Genomic DNA, 6,235 nt, shown 5'->3' with positions numbered 1-6,235 from the left:
TTTGGCTCCATCCATCTTCCCATCAATTTTAACCATCTTCCCTGTCCCTGCTGAAGAAAAGCAGGCCCAAACCATGATGCTGCCACCACCATGTTTGACAGTGGGGATGGTGTGTTCAGGGTGATGAGCCGTGTTGCCTTTATGCCAAACATATCGTTTGGCATTGTTGCCAAAAAGTTCGATTTTGATTTCATCTGACCAGAGTACCTTCTTCCGCATGTTTGGTGTGTCTCCGAGGTGGCTTGTTGCAAACTTTAAATGACACTTTTTATTGATATCTTTGAGAAATAGCTTTCTTCTTGCCACTCTTCCATAAAGGCCAGATTTGTGCAGTGTATGACAGATTGTTGCCCTATGGACAGACTGTCCCACCTCAGCTGTAGAGCTCTGCAGTTCATCCAGAGTGATCATGGGCCTCTTGGCTGCATCTCTGATCAGTCTTCTCCTTGTTTGAGATGAAAGTTTAGAGGGACGGCCGGGTCTTTGTAGATTTGCAGTGGTATGATACCCCTTCCATTTCAATATGATCCCTTGCACAGTGCTCCTTGGGATGTTTAACGTTTTGGAAATCATTTTGTATCCAAATCCGGATTTAAACTTCTCCACAACAGTATCACGGACCTGCCTGTTTTGTTCCTTGGTCTTCATGATGCTCTCTGTGCTTCAAACAGAACCCTGAGATTATCACAGAGCAGGTGCATTTATTCGGAGACTTGATTACACACAGGTGGATTATATTTATCATCATTAGGCATTTAGGACAACATTGGATCATTCAGAGATCCACAATGAACTTCTGGAGTGAGTTTGCTGCACTGAAAGTAAAGGGGCCGAATAATATTGCACACCCTACTTTTCAGTTTTTCAATTAACTTTTCAATTAAAAGTTGGGGGTGAAAAGATAATTTTTGTGAAAAAAATATGATTTTTACAGCTCTATATTATATACTTCTGTGAAGCACTTGGGGGTTCAAAGTGCTCACCACACATCTAAATAAGTTCCTTAGGGAGTCTACTTTCCAAAATGGTGTCACTTGTGGGGGGTTCCCTTGTTTAGGCACATCAGGGGCTCTCCAAATTCAACATGGCGTCCCATCTCCATTACAGCCAATTTTGCATTGAACAGTCAAACAACGCTCCTTCCCTTCCGAGCTCTGCCATGCGCCCAAACAGTGGTTTACCCCCACGAATGGGGTATCAGCATACTCAGGACAAATTGCACAACAACTTTTGGAGTCCAATTTCTCCTATTACCCTTGGTAAAAAAAAAAACAAATTGGATCTAAATAAATTTTTTGTGAAAAAAAGTTAAATGTTAATTTTTTTTTTTACATTTCAAAAATACCTGTGAAGCACCTGAAGGGTTAATAAACTACTTGAATGTGGTTTTGAGCACCTTGAGAGGTGCAGTTTTTAGAATGGTGTCACTTTTGGGTATTTTCTATCATATAGACCCCTCAAAATGACTTCAAATGTGATGTGGTCCTTAAAAAAAAAAAGGTGTTGTAAAAATGAGAAATTGCTGGTCAACTTTTAACCCTTATAACTCCTTAACAAAAAAAAAATTTGATTCCAAAATTGTGCTGATGTAAAGTAGACATGTGGGAAATGTTACTTTTTAAGTATTTTGTGTGACATATCTGTGCAATTTAAGGGCATGAAAATTCAAACCTGGAAAATTGCGAAATTTTCAAAATTTTTGCCAAATTTCTGTTTTTTTCACAAGTAAACGCAGGTAATATCAAATACATTTTACCACTCTCATGAAGTACAATATGTCACGAGAAAACAATGTCAGAATCACTGGGATCCATGGAAGCGTTCCCGAGTTATAATGTCATAAAGGGACAGTGGTCAGAATTCGACAGTGTATCAATGCAATGTGACCACTAGGTGTCAGCAGAGTTCACACAATAGCTATTAGACTTTGGTTGTTAGCTAGTTTTACGAGAAAAAGAACCAAATCAAAAGTTCCTATGTGTTCCTTTATATTAAAAAAAAATACATACATTGCCAGCATTCATAGTCAGCCCTATATGTATTAATTATTTGTTTGATAAATTAGGCTTTGTTATTCCACTTATCCCCTTTTTTTAGACTTGTCCCTTGGACCTCTGGATTAACATAGCTGCTTTCACCACTAGGGAAACGATAGATAATATCTAACCAAAATAGTTGGAGAAAAAAACATCGTCATATAAAGAAAGTCAAAATGACAAGTATATAGATGGTGTGTATAAGGTGCAAGTATAAAGGGATGCCATGCAGTGTATTGTCTAAAGGAATGTTAATACTGGTTAATACTGGTGAGCAAGACTAATGTCAGCGGACAGATAAGGGGTCAAATTCACAACGTTTCCATGAAAAGTTTATGTACATATGAAAAAATAAAACTACATTTTTTAATACTGTGTCTGATGTTATTGGGGCCAATTTGTAGTTTGTTATGTGGGTCATGTTTATTGGTTACATATACAGTGGATATAAAAAGTCTACACACCCATTAATATGCCAGGTTTTTGTCATGTAAAAAATATCATACCAAGAAGAAGCATTTCAGAACATTTTCCACCTTTAATATCACTTAAAATCTGTACAATTCAATGGAAAAATAAACTGAAATGTTTTTGGATGGAAAAAGAAAAATAAAGAACCAAACTAATGTTATTGTATAAATATTCACACCCCTAAACTAATACTTTGTTGAAGTGCACTTTTAATTCATAACAGCATTAAGTCTTTTTGACAAGCAGTTTATCAGCATGGCACATGAACTGTGGCAATGTTTATTCACTTTCTTTCAGTATTGCTCCAAATCTGTCAGATTGTGAGGTCATCTTCTGTGTATAGCGCCCTCTTCAGGTCACCCAAAGATTTTCCATTGGATTCATGTCTGGCTCTGGCTGGGCCATTCCAAAACTTTGATCTTCTGGTGAAAGCATATGTTTGTTGATTTTGAGATATTCTTAGGGTTGTTGTTGAGCTGAAAAGTGAAATTACTCTTCACCTTCAGCTTTGAAGATGTTTGTTACAAAATTGATTGATGTTTGGAGCTGTTCATAATTCCCTCCACCTTGACTAAAGGCCCCGTCTCACATAGCGATTTACCAACGATCACGACCAGCGATATGACCTGGCCGTGATCGTTGGTAAGTCGCTGTGTGGTCGCTGGGGAGCTGTCACACAGACAGCTCTCTCCAGCGACCAACGATCAGGGAAACGACTTCGGCATCGTTGAAACTGTCTTCAACGATGCCGAAGTCCCCCTGCAGCACCCGGGTAACCAGGGTAAACATCGGGTTACTAAGCGCAGGGCCGCGCTTAGTAACCCGATGTTTACCCTGGTTACAAAAAAAAACAAACACTACATACTCGCCTTTCGGTGTCCAGGTCCCTTGCCGTCTGCTTTCTGCTCTGACTGAGCCGCCGTACAGCGAGAGCAGAGCGCAGCGGTGACGTCACTGCTGTGCTCTGCTCTCACTGTACGGCGGCTCAGTCAGTGAGAGCAGGAAGCGGACGGCAAGGGACCTGGACACCGAAAGGCGAGTATGTAGTGTTTGTTTTTTTTTACATTTACGCTGGTAACCAGGGTAAACATCGGGTTACTAAGCGCGGCCCTGCGCTTAGTAACCCGATGTTTACCCTGGTTACCAGTGAAGACATCGCTGGATCGGTGTCACACACACCGATTCAGCGATGTCAGCGGGGCCTCAACGACCAAAAAACGGTCCAGGCCATTCCGACACGACCAGCGATCTCGCAGCAGGGGCCTGATCGCTGGTACGTGTCACACATAGCGAGATCGCTATGGAGGTCGCTGTTGCGTCACAAAACTAGTGACTCAGCAGCGATCTCGCTAGCGATCTCGCTATGTGAGACGGGGCCTTAAAGCCTCAGTTGCCGCTTCCAGAAACAGCCCCATGTTGCACAACCAGTACTTGCCAGAAATTCCTGCAGCTCCTTTAGGGTATATGCACAGGTTGCAGATCTGCCTGTGGAATTTTCTGCACAGAATCTGCATCTCTAGGCAGAAAACGCATGTAAAAATCCACGCGTTTTTTAATGCGGATTTTCGTGCTTTTTTTCATGCGGACTTGTATGCATTTTTGCAAGTTAAATTAAGATCTATTATTTCACAAACAAAAAAAAGAATTGTGATGTCATTTCTTGTCCAACCTCTTCATTTACATACTCCATTGAACAATAATGTTTACACACACAGCTAGATAGATAGATGATAGATAATAGACAGATACCAAACCTTGAGAAAGGTTCCTGTTGGGACCGAAACGTTGCCTTCTGGGCTGATTAAATAGCTCCTTTTCACTACAAACGGTGTGCTGCCTCCAATTTCTCTGGATTTAGATTGATAGATAGATCTATAGATAGATAGATATATTTATGGATAGAGAGATAGATATGGAGTGCCCGCCAGGGCCTAGGGGTTACTCGGTACCGGGTCTATTCGTCATTAAAGGGGTGGTCACGGTGGCGGCGACCCGTCCATGGCCCTGGGCATCCAAGTTAAAGGGAAGGACTTTAAAGGGGTTAATAGAAGAAGAAATGTTTGTGACGTCACCTGTGGTACTCGGTCAGGGGTGACCGACGCTGCTTAAAGAGGTCTACTGGGGTGATGTTATGGCAGCAGGGATGGTATAGCTTCCCAGAGGTGAAGCTGGGTCCCCAGGGCTCCTGGTGTAGTAGATGAAGATGGTATAGTAAGAAACAGAGGACACAATGTTGCAGTCTCTTTACCTCTTTACTGTAGGCAGCCACAGTCCAGGGTATCGGATCACAGGTACTGGTATGGTCTGGCCGGCTTAGAAGCGAATCTGGAATCCCCCCAACCAAGTGGGGTTGGAAGCCTTCCCTTCTGCGCTGTGTTGTTGTCATGTCGCATGCTGTTCAGACCAGGTCGTCCGACAGACAGCGGTAATTCCGCTTTTGTCCACTATGTGCTCAGTGGCGTCGGCTAGGTTCTTTCTAGCTGGTCCGGGGTTAATTTACCTGGTGATCGGATTGGAAGCTGGGCCATGCCCATTGCCTTTAAATAGTTCTCCTGAACATTGGGCGTCGCCGATTATAGCTTCTGTCTTTGCATTGTTATCTCGGTCTGGAGTGGTGAGCTAATAGTTGCAGTATCGTTGCTGGTGGTGTATTTCCCTTCGTCTTATTTTCTCCCTCCCATATTTGTGTTAGTGTTGCCCTTTGCACTTTAGTGTTTTTCCTGAGTGACTGCGGCGTGGTGCTTATATTTCATTTATCCTTGTCTGTGCTAACTGTGGGTATTGGAGTCTTAACTCTTCACTGGGTGGTGGGCGGGGGTTTCAGCCTAGAGTTTAAACAGGAGATAGGGCGAGGGTGGAGGACTGGACATGCACGCCATCACTGTAAGCTCTGGGTAGAGGGTCAGTCAGGGTTTCCCTAGTCTGAGGGAAATCGCAGGGGCCTGGTTATTAACTCTATTCTGCCTAGGTCTCCCGTGACATTCTAATTGTCCAAACAAAAAAAAAAAAAAAAGGGTTTCTTCTTTTTTTTTGCGTTCTGTCATGGATCCCATGACTTCCATAACCCGCCAGTTGGAGGCGCTGTCCCTACAGGTCACTGAGTTGAGGGGGCAGTACAGCAACAGGGACTTGCAGTATCTAATGTGCAAGCTGGAGCGACAGGAAGAGTTGCTGAGCCTAAATTTCCTTTGTCTGAAAAATTTGCTGGGGAACGCAGTAAATTTGTTTCTTTTCGTGAAGCTTGCAAATTATATTTCCGTATGCGCCCGATATCTTCCGGTAATGAGGCTCAGCGTGTGGGCCTGGTGTTGTCATTATTAAGCGGGGATCCCCAAGCATGGGCGTTTTCTTTGCCATCTGATTCTGCGGCATTTGACTCTGTGGAGAGTTTTTTTTCTTTTCTTGGAAATGTTTACGATGAGCCTGACAGAATGGCTCTAGCGGAATCTAAGATACGCACTGTTCGCCAGGGGGAGCGAGTTGCAGAGGATTACTGTTCTGAATTTCGCCGCTGGGCAGTCGACACTCAGTGGAATGATTCCCCGCTGCGGAGTCACTTTATTCATGGAGTTTCTGATAGGGTTAAAAGAGCCCTCCTGATGTACGAGACTCCCACTTCACTAGATTCCGCTATGAGTCTTGTTGTCCGCATTGAGCGCCGTTTGCGTCTGGGGGAGCATGAGACACCACCTGTGGGAGGAGGTTTAGGTTCACGTGAGGTTGCTGCA

The sequence above is a fragment of the Ranitomeya variabilis genome, chromosome 3 (assembly GCF_051348905.1).
Source record: "Ranitomeya variabilis isolate aRanVar5 chromosome 3, aRanVar5.hap1, whole genome shotgun sequence".
Lineage (NCBI taxonomy): Eukaryota > Metazoa > Chordata > Amphibia > Anura > Dendrobatidae > Ranitomeya > Ranitomeya variabilis.
This window is presented reverse-complemented; position numbering follows the sequence as displayed.